We start from the raw sequence: 315 nt of genomic DNA, 5'->3' as shown, positions 1-315 counted from the left end.
CACTAATTGTTCTAGCTCTGTTGTTGTATATCATCACCGTGGGGTTGTTCAATCAGAGTTTTCACACATTATATTACATCGTTGGAACTCAGGATGTGTTTTGCCTTTAACTACTTAAAAAAAATAGTGAGTAACTTATTGGCCCCAGGCGTCTTCGAGCACTCAGGTTAACCAAACAAGTGTGTGAACGTTTATTAGCTTTGTAACTTGAAAACTATATGAAGCCAAAGAACTTTAAACTCAACCTTCGAATAAATGTGGAAGGAGGATCTGCAATTTTACCAAATAAAATTGACATTAGCTAGGTTTTGTTGT

This window comes from Triticum dicoccoides, chromosome 6B (genome assembly GCF_002162155.2).
Source record: "Triticum dicoccoides isolate Atlit2015 ecotype Zavitan chromosome 6B, WEW_v2.0, whole genome shotgun sequence".
Taxonomy (NCBI): Eukaryota; Viridiplantae; Streptophyta; class Magnoliopsida; order Poales; family Poaceae; genus Triticum; species Triticum dicoccoides.
Note: the sequence above shows the minus strand (reverse complement) of the source record.